Consider the following 16,655-nt stretch of genomic DNA (forward strand, 5'->3'; position numbering starts at 1 on the left):
CACCACCATTACCCTCACCCCTGCCTTCATTAAGAAGTGTTTAGGCCAGGTGCGGTGGCTCACACCTGCAACTCCAGCACTTTGGGAAGCTGAGGTGGGTAGATCACTTGAGGCCAGGAGTGTGAGACCAGCCTGGCCAACATGGTGAAACCCTGTGTCTACTACAAATACAAAAATTAGCCGGGCATAGTGGCAGGTGCCTGTAATTCCAGCTACCTGGGAGGCTGAGGCAGGAGAATCGCTTGAACCCAGGAGGTGGAGGTTGCAGTGAGCTGAGAGCCGAGATCGCACCACTGCACTCCAACCTGGGTGACAGAGCAAGACTCTGTCTCAAAAAAAAAAAAAAAAAAGTGTTTAAATAAATGCCTCTGGCTTTATTTAAACAGTCCAGGAATAATTCAAGGGTCTGTCACAGACTTTTGACAAAGAAAAGAAGGTGGGAGGGATCATGTGAAGAAGGCCTTTGTTTCCCCAAGAGTTAAGCAGGGGCCAGATGCAGTGGCTCAGGCCTGTAATCCCAGCACTTTGGGAGGCCGAGGCAGGCCAATCGCTTGAGGCCAGGAGTTTGAGACCAGTCTGGCCAACATGGCAAAACCCCATGTGTACTAAAAAAATGCAAAAAAAAATTACCCAGGTGTGGTGGTGTGCACCTGTAATCCCAGCTACTCTGGAGGCTGAGGCAGGAGAATCGCTTGAACCCAGGAGGTGGAGGTTACAGTGAGCCAAGACTATGCCACTGTACTCCAGCCTGGGCAACAGTGAGTCTCTGTCTAAAACAAAAACCAAAACAAACTTAAGCAGAGATATGAAACCCTTCCATTTTAAGTGTGTTTTCCCCCCTCCATACTCAGAAATGTACACATTTTCGGTGAAGGCAGATGATATGTCTAAACTATTCTTGCTGTGAGTGGTTCAGAAGGGCACAGCTTTGGAAATACACAGATGAACTGTTGAAGGTAGTTTCACCTTAAGTTTTAGTCCTTGTTAAATATTGATTACCTTGTCCATTGTTGGTGACTCAGTTGAGCCCACTCTTTAAAATCCTTTTCACAGGGGATACTCACTCTTACAAAAATGTAGACACCTGGAGACATGTGGGAAGCATAGGGTCATTTAACATGTGGCGATTCTACAGCAGTTTTCTCATTGCTTAATTAGAGAGACTTATTTACAGCTTGTGTTAGGCCGTTCTTGGGTTGCTAGAAAGAAATAGTGGGTAATTTATAAAGAAAAGAGGTTTAATTGGCTAAGGGTTCTGCAGGCTGCACAAGCGTGGCCCCAGCATCTGCTCAGTTTCTAGGGAGGCGTCAGGAGGCTTTTACTCATGGCAGAAGGTGAAGCAGAACCAGGCACGTCACATGGTGAAAGCAGAAACAAGAGAAAGAGGGGGTGGGAGGTGCCACACACTTTTAAACAACCAGATCTCGTGAGAACTCACTCATTATTGTGAGGACAGCACCAAGCCATGGGAGGGCCACTCGCATGACCCAGACGTCTCCCACCAGGCTCCACCTCTAACGTGGGGGATGACATTTCAGTGTGAAATTTGGGGGAACAAATATCCAAACTATTCACACCTTACTAATAATGGTAAATGTGCACAGTTAAATTTCAGATAAAGGTTGTTCAATTGGGGCAGACATTTAATTTTTTCCATTGCTCTTTGGGACTCAGATAAATAATCTTAGTGTGGTAGAGATAAGCCTAGCTGGTTTATCATTTGTTACTGTAAGTTCCTTTCAATTTATGAAGAAACAGAAAGATAAATTGGGAAATGTCACCCACATTCTAGCCGTAACAAACTTTTTAGTTGGACTTGGCCATCTTTTGAGTTTTAAGAACATGTACTTCTAAGGGTACAAAATGTGTTTCCAAACTCTGTGGCAAACAGTTCTAGCATAACACCATGTCAGTCCATTGCAGAAACGTCCAAACATTTTTTACACTGAGAGCTCTTTGGTCAAATAATTCTTGCTTGGAAGTAAATCCCAATCTGTGTGTGCCAGGCACTGTATTAGGCTAGAGACAGAGTCGTGAGCAAACAGCCTCTCTGCTCTGATGTTTCTTACACGTGCTAGTGAGGGAGGCAAATGAAAAACAAGGCAAGTTCAGATTCTGATCATTGCTATGAAGCAAATACATAGTTTAACTTAATGGAGAGTGACAGTTACTGTGGAACATAGGTTCCATGAAGACAGGGAACCTAACCTGTTTGTCACTGTATTTTCAGTGCCTAAAACATAGCAGTTACTGTTTGAGAGAGTGTTGTATGGAAAGAATGACAGGAGGCCTGCCTGAAAAGGTGGTAGGTTGAAGCGGAGATCTTAAAGGTGACAATCAGCTAGATCTTACAGCCTGGTTACAAAGTGCACAACATGCAAGTGATGTGCAAAGGCCTCGAGGTGGAAAGAGTAGAACAGAAGTGAGACCAGGGTGGCTGGAGCCCAGTGAGCAAGGGGAAAGTGGTCTTTGAGGAAGTTGGAGGGTACGCAGGGGACAGAACATAGAGTACCTTCAAGCCAATTCTAAAATGCAGAGTTTGAATTCTGTTCTGAGAATAATGGGAAACCGTTGAAGGGTTTTAAGAAGAGAGTGATGCAATCTGATGTGGGTTTCAGAAAGATAACTTTAGCTACTGAATACAGAAAATGACCAGTATAGAAGCAGGGAGAATAATCCAGTTACAGTAATCCTGGCAAATGTTGATGATGGTGATTTGGATTAAGATGCTCTGATAGGAATGGAGAGAAGTGAAAGGATTGGAAATCTGTTTTGGAAATAAAACCAAGAGTACTTGCTAATGGGTTGAGTTGGATTGGATTGGATTGGATTGGATTGGATTGGATTGGATTGGAGGAGGAAGGTGTGTGAGCAGAAGAGGAAAATCAAGGATGACGCTTAGGTTTTGTGCTTGACTGAGTGTATGAAGTGTTCTTACGTTAGATGGAAAAAACTGGAAGAGGACAGGTTTGGGATGAAATCAAGAGCTCTGATCCAGACGTTTTCTTTAGAAATTGTGAACTCCTCAGGAGGGTATCCAGTGGAGACAGCTGGGTATGTAAGTGGAGCTCAGGAGAGAAATTTGGCTGCAGAAAGAAAGTTGGGAGTCATCAACATAGAGATGGTATTGAAACCTGTGCGACTAATAAAACAATCTAGCAAGAGAGTAGAGATAAAGAAAAGAAGGCCAGAATCGAGCTATAGCACCCTCACACCGTTAGTCTGGTAGAGTAGAGGAGCCAACAATGGAGATGGGAAAAAATTAGTAATGAGGTAGAAGGAAAACTAAGAGTGGTGGCTCAGATGTCAAAAAGGGGAGTGGCTCAAGAAGGCGGATGTTTGGGGGAGTACCATGACCACCTACTACTGATTTGCTGGAAGGACTCACTCACAACTCAATATAAAATCATATTCAAGGCTAAGATTTATTACAGCAAAGGGTATGGTGCAGGAACAGCAGGATATGGATATATGGTGGCAAAACTAGAGAGGTCAGAGTAGACTTTCTTGTCCTCTCTCTGCAGGGATCACACGTTTCTCAGGAATGCATGTTTCTCTCCAGCTGTAAACTGCAGAGACATATGCAAAACGCCTCCCCCCAGGAAAGCCCACTCAAGTCTTAGGAGTTCAGAGCTGGTCAAGGGAACTGGTCGTGTAGCTATGTAACCAGCCAGGATGCAGACCCCAAACTAGGTACTAGCACGCATCAGGAATCTTCACGTTAACTTTAAACAATGATACTGTCTTGATATATTTTGACCACTGCCTTGAGGGCACAAAAATAACATAACTAATTAGTAAGCATTTCAGGGAGTTTAGTGCTCAGGATTTGGGTCAGGGTCATTGCTGTGACTGCAGGTGTTCCCAAAGATAAGCAAGAACTGAGTAAAACATACTGGTTAAGTTAACTCTTTCTCCTCGAGGTCATGGTTAATGTTGAATGCAGGTGAAAGTCAAAACCTGAGAGCCGTAAAGTTAATTTCTATATCCCAAAGTATAGTTAGTGAAATTATATTTCTCTCCAGATAGATTCGTTCCACTTATTTAGTAATCAGGTATTGAATGCCTAATATAGTTTGTGGCATGTGCTAGCGTGAGACTATAGAGGTGAAGAAGTTAGACATGGCCCCTGCCCTGAAGGAGTTGATAATACAATAAATGCAGATGTCATTAGCTGTGTGCGAGAATATGACAGAGGTCTCATGGCTGAGACCTGAAGGATAAAGAGAGATCAGCCAGGTGAAAAGGGAAAGGCAAGGCAATAAATAGCATGTTCAAAGTCCTAGAGGTGAAGAATCATATTGACTTTGAGGAGCAAAAGAAGTTCAGTGTGGCTGGAGGGGAGAGAGGAGAAGGTGAGTATGGAGTAGATTATGGAGGACATTACCCAGGCTGTTAAACACGTTTTGCTTCATCCACAGGGAGATATAATCATCCTAAGGGTTTTTGCTTGATAGAAAAATGACAGATTTGTTTTCTTGACTGAAAAATTTCTGATAATTTTACAATTAGTTTTGCATTGCAACAGAGATTCTCGCTCTCTCTCTCTTTTTTTTTTTTTTTTTTTTTTTTTGAGACGGAGTCTCGCTCTGTCGCCCAGGCTGGAGTGCAGTGGCCGGATCTCAGCTCACTGCAAACTCCACCTCCCGGGTTCGGGCCATTCTCCTGCCTCAGCCTCCTGAGTAGCTGGGACTACAGGCGCCCGCCACCTCGCCCGGCTAGTTTTTTTATATTTTTTAGTAGAGACGGGGTTTCACCGTGTTAGCCAGGATGGTCTCGATCTTCTGACCTAGTGATCCACCCGTCTCGGCCTTCCAAAGTACTGGGATTACAGGCTTGAGCCACCGTGCCTGGCCTCTCTCTCTCTTTTTTGTTTTGTTTTGTTTTGTTTTGAGACAGAGTCTCACTCTGTTACCCAGGCTGGAGTGCAATGGTGCGATCTCAGCTCACTGCAACCTCCACTTCCTGAGTTCAAGCGATTCTCCTGCCTCGGCCTCCAAGTAGCTGGGATTACAGGCATGTACCATCACGCCTGTCTAATTTTTGTATTTTTAGTAGAGACAGGGTTTCACCATGTTGTCCAGGCTGGTCTTGAACTCCTAACCTCATGATCTACCCACCTTGGCCTCCCAAAGTGCTGGGATTACAGGCATGTGCCACCATGCCCAGCCCAGAGATTCTCTTTAAAGAATATGGTGCAGCAATGATTTCTGGAACAAAAAGTAGTGAGAAAATACAAACACACAAGGGAACATAAACCAGAGCACCACAAAATGTAATATTAAGTGTGTAAAAATAGTAACAATTCCTAAGAGCTATCAGTGTGAAAAGTTTTAATTTGAATGCCATAATTGAATGGAATTGTTCATTTAAACCTTCAAGTGAATTTATTTTTATGTCTAAAACTTATTACAAATGTTTCAATGGTGATTATATGTAGTTTTCTTTTCTCTTTTGCCTTCAACAGAGCACGTATCATACAGAAAGGAATGATTTTTTTTGAATCAGCAATTTTGGAGACAAATTCTATGAATGTCAACCTTATGTAGAAACTGATAAGCATTAATTATTCAGAATGTAAAGTGGAATGCCAGAGTGTTAAGGAACTGACACCTCGATTTAAGCATAATTTTGGAATATTATAATTATTATAAATTACAACCACTTATATTTGAGGTAGTGTGTAACCACTGTGTGCATGAGCAGGAACTTGAGAGGGAACATATCCTGGTCTCATTTTCTAGGCAAGCCATTCAAGAGGAGCAAAGAGAATGGGAAAATGAAAGCAATGTCACTGCTGATCATTGAACATCTTTATGTGCCATTCACTGTGCTAGGCCCTTTACACATTTTCCTCCTTTAAGCTATTTAAAAACTGTGATAAGTTACTTACATTCCCATTTTATAGGCAAGAGCAAATAGATTTTACAGATGAAAAAATTGACAGCCCAGAATGATATCTTGGTAGTTGACAGATTTGGTTCAGTAACCCAAATCTGTCTTTTAGCAATTTATGTATTCATTCAGCAAATATTCATTGAGTTCCTACTGTCTACCAGAACTTTTGTAAGGGGATGCAAAGAAGAACAGACCTGGGTGTTCCCCTTCAGGAACTAGGACGGTGGGCCTTACACCCAATTGCCATAATGGGAAAAGCATTGTAATGGGGCTTTGTTGGTTACAGTGAACAGTGCAGTGTAGGGATGCTTTGTAGCCTGGCCTACAGGGTGCTTGGTAAAATTGAGAAAGGCTTATCAGGGAAGCTGACGTTTGAACAAAGGTTTGGATGCTACCAGGCAGAGAGATGGAGGTGGTAGGAATTCCAGGTAAAGCGACTAGGAAAACACATGCTGTGCTTGGGCGGCAGGAGCAGTCCAGGGAGGACATGGTAGGATTGCACTCCAAGAAGCCTTGTTTGCCAAGGAGATGAGACTTCCCTTGTACCTGCGGCCAAGAATAAGAATTTGATGGTGATTTCTAATGTATCTTAGCATCTAAGTTCCCTTAATTTGTGCTCATTGGAAAACACAAAGTTTTAGAAGGCTTTTGTCATTGTGGTTTAAAAGAAAAAAAAAAACAGATTGTTCAAAGAACAGTGATACATAAGGAAAGTATTTTGACTCACGTAATTTCTCACTAAAATTGGCAATATTTGTAGCCCCATGGGAGCTATGTTTCCATAGGACATTCTGTTCGCTGTCCTTGGGAAGCTATCTAAAAAAAGAAAAAAACACAATAAAAAGAGGTATTTGGGGATCGGTAATAAAAGTTGTATACTTTATTGAATGTTTTACTGTGTACTAGCTAATTATCCATATTATTTTCAATCCTGACACCAACCCTGTGAATTAGGTAGTATTATCCCTGTTTTACAGATAGGAAAGTGAGGCTCAGAAAAAAGTGACTTGCCTGAGACTACTTAGCCTCTACTACTCTAGAGCCTGGTGCCTAGAGCCTGGAGGCTTCTGTGGAGGTGTCCTAGGGCACTTCAGCAGGTGAGGAGACAGGACCGTTTGGGGACACATTCCTTAAACCAGAGCAGCTGATTCTATGAATGCCAACCTTATACAGAAACTGACAAACATTAATTTTTCTGAATGTAAAGAAAAATGCCAGAGTATCAAGGAACAGACACCTAGATTTAAACATAATTTTGGAATATTGTAATTATTATTAATTACAACCACTTATATTTGACGTTGTGCGTAACCGCTGTGTGCTTGAGCAGGAACTGGAGAGGGAACATATCCTGGTCTCATTTTCTAGGCAAGTCATTCAAGAGGAGCAAAGAGAATGGGAAAATGAAAGCAATGCCACTGCTGATCATTGAACATCTTTATGTGCCATGCACTGTGCTAGGCCCTTTACACATTTTCATCCTTTAAATTATGTAAAAACTCTGATAAGTTTTTTTAAGTGTTCAGACTTTTGTATTAAGTTGGAAAACCAGTACTGGAACCTGGGGGTGGAGGTAGGGCAGGGGTCTTCTGATGACTGGCCTTGTGCTCTTTAAGCTCCGCTAGCTATCCCACTTTGAAAAGAATGTATGAAACACAGTTGCAATCATGCATACTCCATCTCCAAAGAATGGATTCATTCTTCATGCCATGGTATATTGACTATAATTTTCTGTTTGTAATTACCCAGATTCTAAGCCGTTTATAGAATTTATACCTGAGGAATGGAATGGTGAGGATTTGAAGAGGCTGCAGTCCTTGAGGTTTTCTTTGATAATAATATCTGTAGCTGCATCAAACACAAATTTGACATTCTATGTATCTGTAACACAGGTCATGTGACTGTAGATTCTTTTGATATCTTTTTGCATACTGAGGTCAAGGAACTGGCTCTTGATGTAATTCCTCGCATCCTCATAGGAGTTGTTACCATCATACTCTGGAAAACAAATGCTGAGATGGATTAACTTTTTACATTGGGTTTCCACGTGGGATTTTATAGGAATAAAGGTTCCACTACCAGCAGTTAGTAGCCTGAAGTCTGCCGCATTGACCAGGAACCTTTGCAAGAATAAACCGAGGATGTGCCCTCAGCAGGTGACTGTGCTAGGCTCTCTCAGGGTGCCAAGGAGTTTGAGTCCCCATCCTTGGGAGTGTAGTATTCTAGTTGATGTACACGTGATCCTTTGCAAAGGTTCAGAGCCCTCTGAAACTGATCAAAATTGCATCTGTTAGAAAATATTAAATATGCCGGGCGCGGTGGCTCAAGCCTGTAATCCCAGCACTTTGGGAGGCCGAGACGGGCGGATCACGAGGTCAGGAGATCGAGACCATCCTGGCTAACACCGTGAAACCCCGTCTCTACTAAAAATACAAAAAACTAGCCGGGCCGTGGTGGCGGGCGCCTGTAGTCCCAGCTACTCCGGAGGCTGAGGCAGGAGAATGGCGTAAACCCGGGAGGCGGAGCTTGCAGTGAGCTGAGATCCGGCCACTGCACTCCAGCCCGGGCTACAGAGCAAGACTCCGTCTCAAAAAAAAAAAAAAAAAAAAAAGAAAATATTAAATATATTCTACATATCAAGCCAAATACTGGGAGTTGTGTAAGCAACAGAGTATCTTGGTAGATCACGTGGGTGTTGGGTTAGGCAAAAGATCCCACTGTTGACCCTCCCCACACCCACATCCTTACTATGCTCTGGGCAGAGTTACTCTATCTCAAAATGCCCAGAAACCCTTAACTACCTCTACTGATTTGCCTGTACTCGGGAGCCTCCTTCTTCACAGCTGAGATTCAGACTTCATTGAGGGACAAGGTGAATGAGAGGGTAGGGGACAGTAGGGGGCAGAATCTGGTCATCAGGAACTTTGGACTTTCCAGTGAGCACAGACTGAGATACCTCAGGTGCTAGGACTGCAGCACCCCTGGAGGAAGACGGTATACTAGACAACAACAAGGCTGATTGGCAGGACAGCATCTAACGCAGCATCCTTAACATCTGGGAGATCTTGGTGCCATGTAGGGACACTAGACCCTGTCCATAGCAGCCCCAGCTCCTGTGCATCCTGGGAGTGAAGTGATCGGGTCATGCAAGCAACTACATCAGTCCTCATCACTGGGATCCTGATTGCTGCAGAGGGGAAGGCTTTTCCCTGTGTGCTGGAGATGGAGATAGAAGTGTATTAATGGAGGAAAACAAAATAAGCTTTTACATCTGCTAATTTAACAGAATCCCAGGCTGCCAAAACTCTGAGGCTTGCTCAGTCAGCGGTCCAAACTGTATTTCCTCTAAGGGACAAATTATGAGCTGCTATAAAGCTACATGCAGTCTAGTGAGAAACCATTCAATTCTGAGGGGGAAACTCTAGGGAAATAGAATAAGTTAAAGGAGTAGAGTGTGCCTGTATGAGAAGGCAACTCTCCTGGAGTTTGAGTTCCAAAACTCAGTGGGCTCGTAGGTCATGGTGTGACCCTAGAGGTCATAAGTGACCAACGAGAAGTTTAATAATGCCTTTTCTTATACTCCCTCTTTTTGCACAGCCCTTATACCAAGTTATCATCTGGCAGTCATTTTAAATATAGGTTTCTAAGTTAGGCGGTAGGGTCCAAATGAAGTGTTTGGCAAAGTCATCTTAATTTTTTAAAACTCAGTATGAAAAAGATACTGGTATCAGGCATTGAAATTGAGGAGCTATCAGAATAGGGAAGAATTCCCCATTTATGCCCATACCCACAAACATACAAATATTTATAAACAATAATGAGACAGGCAGGCATGGTGGTTTACACCTGTCATCCTAGCACTTTGGGAGGCCGAGGCAGGCAGATCACCTGAGGTCAGGAGTTCAAGCAGCCTGGCCAACTTGGTGAAGCCCCATCTCTACTAAAAATACAAAATTAGCTGAGTGCGGTGGTGCGTGCCTGTAATCCCAGCTACTTGGGAGGCTGAGGCAGGAGAATTGCTTGAACCTGGGAGGTGGAGGTTGCAGTGAGCTGAAATCGTGCTATTGCACTCCAACCTTGGCAACAAGTGCGAAACTCCGTCTCAAAATAATAATAAGAAGAAGACAGTTTATTTTTTCCCCTTTGTGGGGCTTTCTAGCAAAAACCAGAAAACCTATTAGATAAACTTTAAAAGACCTGTAACACTATAATAAGACTGTTTAATAATGGTTGAGAACACAGAGCCCGAAGAACACAGATTGCCTGGGTTCAAATCCTGGTTCTGCTATTCAGTAGCTGTGATCTTGAACTACTGTCTTACCCTATCTGTGCCTATTTCCTATTTTGTAAAATAGAAATAATAGTTCTACCTCATAGGTTGTTGACAGGGCTAAATAAGTTAATAAATATACAGTACTCAGAATATGATTGGCACATAAGTGCTATAGAAGTATATGCTATTCTTACTGCTATTACATAAACTGTGATATTTGGCAGCCTTGAAGTGTGGCCCTGCCGTATGCTTTGTGTGTAAAACCCTCAAACTACTGTTTATGGAGGGCATCTTTGATGCCAGGCACAGGGCTAGGCAATGTTCCTGCTTGTATCTCAGTGAATCTACACAACACCCTATGAGGTAAATACCAATTTACAGCTTTAGAGACTGACTTGCCAGTGGTTAAGCAACTTGCCCAAGGCCACAAAGCAAGTACCTGGTAGATTCAGGACTGGAGCTTCAAGTCTAGAGAGCTTGGCTCCAACCACAGCTGCAGTTTGGGCTGACCTTGTTCCTGCCAGCACACTTTGGGACCTGGACCATACAAGTTATAGCATCCTGGACAGACCCACTATTTTATAGAAAAGGAACCTGAGGCCCTAGGATTAAATGAATTGCCAGAGGTCACTCTCCAAGGAGACTCTGAGGTCCAGATTAGGAAACCTGAAGTAATGTTGAAGCCATGTCTTTCTGCATAAGATCCAACTGCTTGTGGTATGTCTGGCAAAAAAGACTCGGGTTAAAGTCAGATACCAAATAACATATTTCATTGACATCTATCATGTTTATGCCCAGATGCTGTATAGCAAATCATCCTTTACTTTAATTAGCTTATAGTTATATATTCGAGAAGGTGAATGAACAGAGAAAAATAAGGTGTTTTTTTTTTTTCAAATTCTAAATTTGCTTGGGAAAATCCTCCGTGTATTTTACAGGTTTAAAAATCATGTTTAACGATAATGTAGTTATCTTAGGGAAAAGACCAACCCGTTTTTATCACTCTTTATCACTGGGCCATCACAGATGAGAGCTTTCTATCTTATGGAATCATTTGCACAAAGTATATATGAGGATATACAGCATTGTATTTGCAGTGTTTCTTATAATAGTAAAAAAATGAAATGATACAGTCATCCAGTTAATGCCACTGAGTTGTACACTTAGAATAGTTAAATAACAGATTTTATTGTATGTGTTTTGCCATTTTTTTAAAAAAAATAATAGTTTAAGAAACTAGTGAATTGTATACTTTAAATGAGTAGATTGTATAGTATGCAAATTATGTCTCAATAAAGATATTTTTTTAAACCCATACATTCATCCATAGAGAATTGGTCAGATTATGCCAAACCCAGTCAATGGAGTATTTTGCAACCTTTTTTAAAGAATTAGGTAGATTTATATGTTTTGACATGGGAAGATGTCCAGAATATATTGTGAAGTAAAAAAAAGTTGATGTGCATTTCCATACGCTATATACACACGTCTACAGTTTTGTCTTATAAGTAACACTCTTGTAAATGTCATTATGCAACTTGGCTTTTTCCCTTACGTGTGTTATGTTAGAGGTTAGCACATATAGAGATACCTCATTTTTTTAACTGTTTCAAACTATTCTTTGGTATAATTTTATCTTACTTTATTTAATCATTTCCATATTGATAATTCTTTAGGTCACTTATAACTTTTAGATATTTCAAAGAATGCTGCAATAGATACCGTTAAACAAGCGCATTACCTCCTTAATTTCCCAAGGTAGGCATTGCTAAATCAAAAAGTACATGCATTTTCCCCCCAAGTTTCTTTCTTTCATTGATGCTCTTCCTCTTCTTCTTCTTCTTCCTCTTCCTCTTCCTCTTCTTCTTCTTTTATAGATAGATATATACTTATAGATAGATATATACTTTAAGTTCTAGGTTACATGTGCAGAACGTGCATGTTTGTTACATAGGTATACACGTGCCATGGTGGTTTGCTACACCTGTCAACCCCTCACCTACATTAAGTATTTCTCCTAATGTTATCCCTCCCCTAGCCTCCCACCCACCGACAGACCCGAGTGTGTGATATTTCCCTCCCTGTGTCCATGTGTTCTCACTGTTCAACTCCCACTTATGAGTGAGAACATGTAGTGTTTGGTTTTCTGATCTTGTGATGGTTTGCTGAAAATGACAGTTTCCAGCTTCATCCATGCCCCTGCAAAGGAAATGAACTCATCCTTTTTTATGACTGCATAGTATTCCATGGTGTATATGTGCCACATTTTCTTAATCTAGTCTATCATTGATGGACATTTGGGTTGGTTCCAAGTCTTTGCTATTGTGAATAGTGCCGCAATAAACATATGTGTGCATAAAAAGTATATGCATTTTTGTGTTTGATAGACACTGACAGATTACCCTATAAGAGGATGTATTATTTACACTCCCAGTCCCACGTGAGTATGTACATTTCCCCACATCCTAAACAACACTAATTTTTTTTCCATTCTAATGGGTGAAAAAAAAATCTCCATTTTAAGTTGCATTTTCACCGAGCATGGTGGTACGCACCTACAGTTCCAGCGACTTAGGAGGCCGAGATGGGAGGACTGTTTGAGGCCAGGGCCGGGAGTTCAAGACTAGCCTCAGCAACATAGCAAGACCCCATCTCTACAGAAAGTTTTTTAAAAACTAGCCAGGCATGATGTTGCATTCCTGTTGTTCCAGCTACCCAGGACACTGAGGCTGGATGATTGCTTGAACCCAGGGCCATGGTCCCACCACTGTACTCTAGCCTGGGTGACAGAGTGAGAACCTATCTCTAATTAATGATTAGTTGCATTTACATGATTGAAAATCAGAATGAACATGTTTTCACATTAATTCATCATGAAATCAACATTGAGGTACCGCCCCAGAGGAACAAACACAAACCCCTGCCTCTGTGGGACTTCTGTTCGACTCTCTTGGTCGTTTCTATCTCCTCGTGCCATTTGCCTGTTTTTCTATTTATTCATGCTTTGTTATATGTGTGGCAAATATTTTCACCTCTTCTGTGGCTTGTCTTTTAAGCTTCGTTTTCAGTATCTTTGGCCTTACAGAAGTTTTTAATTTTTATGAGGTCATATTCATCAGTCCTTTTCTTTATGCTTGTATGTTCCATGCCTCACTTAAAAAGGCCCTCTTTCCCCCAAGGTCATAAATATATTCTATACCTTTTTCAATATTTTTATGGTTTTAGTTTTTACATTTAGCACCTAACTCCATCTGGAATCTATTTTGGGGAATAGAGTGGTATGTAGATAGATTTCATGTCTGATAGTATATATTTTTGAGTGCTCAAATTTTTAAAAAGTATGTATGACTTTGGTAAACAGAAAGAGCCATGAGGAGTTTGAAGAGACACTCAAAAAGTGGATATCCATTCTGGGTGGGCCCAGGAGCTTGCAATTTTAGCGGATACCTCCAGAGAAAAGAGAAAATGATGGGGAAAAAAAAAAAAAGCTGTGTCCTGTGGAGTAGATTCAGGTCATAATGGCTGTAGGTAGAGACAGAGCAGAAAGAGTAGCCCTGGACTGGCCTTGTATCCTGGTAGCTACAGCACCTTAGGAAATACATAAAATACATGAAATGTCACAGCTTTGCAAGAACTAGAAGACAAGCCAGAATGAATCACGGAAGGGATTCTTCAGTGTTTCTACTTGTAATAGAATTTTTAATCCCTCATCTGGTACAAAAATGAGTTTGAGATAATAACCCATTTAAAAATAACCCAGGCTGGTGCAGTGGCTTACGCCTGTACTCCCACTACTTTGGGAGGCCGAGGTGGGCCAAGCACCTGTCAGGAGTTCATGACCAGCCTGGCCAACATGGTGAAACCTCGTCTCTACTAAAAATACAAAAATTAGTCGGGCGTGGTGGCAGGAGCCTGTAATCCCAGCTACTTGGGAAGCTGAGGCAGGAGAATCACTTAAATCGTGGAGGCAGAGGTTGCAGTGAGCCCAGATTGTGCCACTGCACTCCAGCTTGGGCAACAGAGTGAGACTCCATCTCATAAATAAACAAATAACCAACTCAGCCCTGGATTAATGATGAATTTTCATTCTGGCTAGCGAAGGTTAGCAAAAGTGGACGACTATGTGTAGGCATGTCAATTAACACTTTTTCAATTCCAGAAAGAGAATGTTGTGTGGCAGAAATATGGGTACAAATGTGCAAACCTTCTATAGATGATTCTTTAAAGGCAGGTGGAGTGGGAGCTGCTGGGCTAACCTACCCCAGATCACTGCACTACCTTTCTTCCCTTGGCATGAAAACCATATGACCCCTTAGTGTCTGTTTGCACTCATGAGTTCCGAAGTTCCAGTGCATCTGTCAAACACATATGTTTGCTTACTGTGCATGTTGTTCTAAGTGGCTCTTCACTGCTTGTGACAACCCTATGAGGTACAATTATAAGCCTCCTTTTACACATGAGGAAACTGAGGCTCCAGAGAGTTAAACATAATTCCACAAGCAGTGGCAGCATTGGGATTTGGACTCAAGTTGTCTAGCTCCAGGTTCGCAGAATCACCCTAATAATGTTGCCTCCAAATTGGCTATTTCAGCAACTGCAGTGTTCAGGAAAGAATTATACTCCGATGAGCCTTCATGAGGCAGGGTTGAAAAACCTGTGTTAGGAAAAGATACACCTCACTGGTTATCAGACCATGCTAGAAGGAGCCTCTTTAAAGTCGAACAACAGAGCCACTGCTCTGGTGCAAGCAGCACTCTCGCCCAGCCCTCTGACCTCAGTCACAGTGTGAGCTCTGTAGTTCCTGGCAAACGTTAGCCATGGGGTCAAAAATGGAGAAGCGTCCTTCAGGTATAACATGTGGTGTGTTCATGCAGGGATTTGCTCTGTTTAGGCTTAATTCTGGAAGGCAGGGTTCTTAATTTGGTTCACATTCCCTGACGGAATACTATGCAGTCCTGAGAATGAATGATTTACATTTACACAACAGTGTGCATGGACCTACCACGGGGGACAATGCCTGGAAATAGGCACAAGGGTGCTTTGAGGTTGCTGTCTACACAAGTTTGTGTTTAGTTTATGAAAATCCACAGTGGCGCCTGTAATCCCAGCACTTTGGGAGGCTGAGGCGGGCGGATCACTTGAAGTCAGGAGTTCAAGACCAGCTTGGTGAAACCCTGTCTCTACTAAAAATACAAAACAATTAGCCAGGTGTGATGGTAGGTACCTGTAATCCCAGCGACTCAGGAGAGAATCACTTAAACCCAGGAGACAGAGGCTGCAGTGAACCAAGATCGTGCCACTGCACTCCAGCCTGGGTGACAGAGTGAGACTTCGTCTCGAAAAAAAAAAAAAAATCCAGAGTGAGCTCTTGAGCATATAGCTTTCTCTGCATATTGTATTCCATGTATTCATTGTACTGGTTCAATGTACAGTATCCTATGTATATTGTTATTTCACTAACGAGTGTGTTCTTAATGGTGTGAATTAGAGTCAGCTGAGGTATTTGTGAAAAATGCAGACTCCTGAAGTCACGCCTCAAGATTCCTGTTCTGGATGGAACCCACGAGTTTGCATTTTTTCCAGATACCTCAGGTAATTCTGCTGCAGGTCATCTGAAGACACACCTGTAAGAACATAGCAAAGCTACAGACCTGGTCTGCTGTTGATGTGCTTAATTCTGGGCATCAATAGGACTCTCTAAGCAGAGCAAAAGAATGACTTGAGAATGACTATGTTCACACATTGGGATGGTAGGAAAACAGCCTGGTGCACTGCAAGGGTAACACCATCTTGAAGCAACACTGCCATGATGACCAATGCTTGAGTCCTGCATGCCAAGGTGTTCCTGCAACAAGGCCAAGAAACAATGCCTGTGGCACAGATAACCCCTCATAAACATGCTTATCTGACTTCCCCAGTGGTCACCAGTGTTTCCCAGGAGGATCTGAGACATGACCAGCTGTCTTTATTCTAAACACTTGCTATGTAAAGGATCCTTTCTGGTGGGTGGACACAGGGGCTCACTTTCTGGAGCAGCCCAATACATTGCTTCTATTTGTAAGTCCCTATTAAACATTTTTTTCTGAGGAACTGGATCTATCAGCCTCTTTCTTAAACCTCTTAGCTCCCTCTGCCTTTGTGGGTAGGTTCACATAGACCTACTCACCAAGAAACAAGGCTATATCTTACATGTATCCATGATTTTTTTAATGCACAAAAATGCAAAAACACTATATAAAATAACTACAACAAGATTTCTGTGAGCCAGGTACAGTGGCTCACACTTGGAATCCTAGCATTTTGGGAGGGTAAGGCGAGTGGATCACTTGAGCCCAGGAGTTCAAGACCAGCCTGGGCAGCATAGCGAGACCCTGTCTCTACAAAAAGTAGCTGGGTATGGTGGTGTGTGCCTGTAGTTCCAACTACTCAGGAGGCTGATGTGGTAGGATTCTTTGAGCCCAGGAGGTGGAGGCAGTGGTGAGCT

The 16,655-nt window shown here is 42.3% G+C and overlaps 1 protein-coding gene and 1 non-coding gene across 5 annotated transcripts in view; one reads left to right on the top strand and one right to left on the bottom strand.

Annotated features, from left to right (window-relative positions):
- The window catches only part of LOC105473402 (carboxypeptidase M), a 78,820-nt gene that overhangs the window by 10,326 nt on the left and 51,839 nt on the right, over nt 1–16,655 (top strand). The window lies entirely within an intron of this gene.
- LOC112425166 (U7 small nuclear RNA) lies at nt 10,045–10,106 on the bottom strand. Its single transcript, XR_003016218.2, has one exon. It is a non-coding gene; the product is annotated as a U7 small nuclear RNA (small nuclear RNA).

The sequence above is a fragment of the Macaca nemestrina genome, chromosome 10 (genome assembly GCF_043159975.1).
Source record: "Macaca nemestrina isolate mMacNem1 chromosome 10, mMacNem.hap1, whole genome shotgun sequence".
Classification (NCBI taxonomy): Eukaryota; Metazoa; Chordata; class Mammalia; order Primates; family Cercopithecidae; genus Macaca; species Macaca nemestrina.